The sequence below is a fragment of the Notothenia coriiceps genome, unplaced genomic scaffold (genome assembly GCF_000735185.1).
Source record: "Notothenia coriiceps isolate Sejong01 unplaced genomic scaffold, NC01 NC01_scaffold00026435, whole genome shotgun sequence".
NCBI lineage: Eukaryota > Metazoa > Chordata > Actinopteri > Perciformes > Nototheniidae > Notothenia > Notothenia coriiceps.
Window position 1 is genome coordinate 43,276 of NW_011359136.1, and position 585 is coordinate 43,860.

Below are 585 nucleotides of genomic sequence, written 5' to 3' on the forward strand. Positions count from 1 at the left end.
GTTTAGCGGCTGACTTCAGGGAAAACTCAGGGTTTCCGGTCCTACGACGCTGGTTCTCTTTTTAGCGGGCTAGATAAATGCTGAGCGGCTAGCCTGCTCCGAAGCCGGATAGGTTCCAGGATAAGAGATCAACTCAGCGGAAGCACCGCCTGCTCAGAGCTCAGTGTGCGGAGGAAATACAGTTTAAACTGCCGTTGCAGGAAAGACGGCCGGCCAAAATCACCGACTGTGTGAACGTGAAAATGAATAGAACATCACCTCCCATCTTCAGAGCAATCGGACTATTATAACTATTATTATACTACTATTTTAAGAAAGCTTAATCAAATATCTGCCACAACATAAGTAACCGGATCAAAGTAACATTACGTTGCCTACAGTCCGCGGTACTGTGAGTGCAGACGTCGATGTGTCCCATTATCATTCATATCACATCATAATGAATCATATATCTCCTTATCTGAGTCAGCTGAGCCGTATCTGGCCGTGCAACACTCACAGTGTCACATACTGTATGCAGAAGTATTATTTTAAGCAATACATTAAGTTGACGAAACACTTGAGTCAAATGCAATTAAAGTCAGA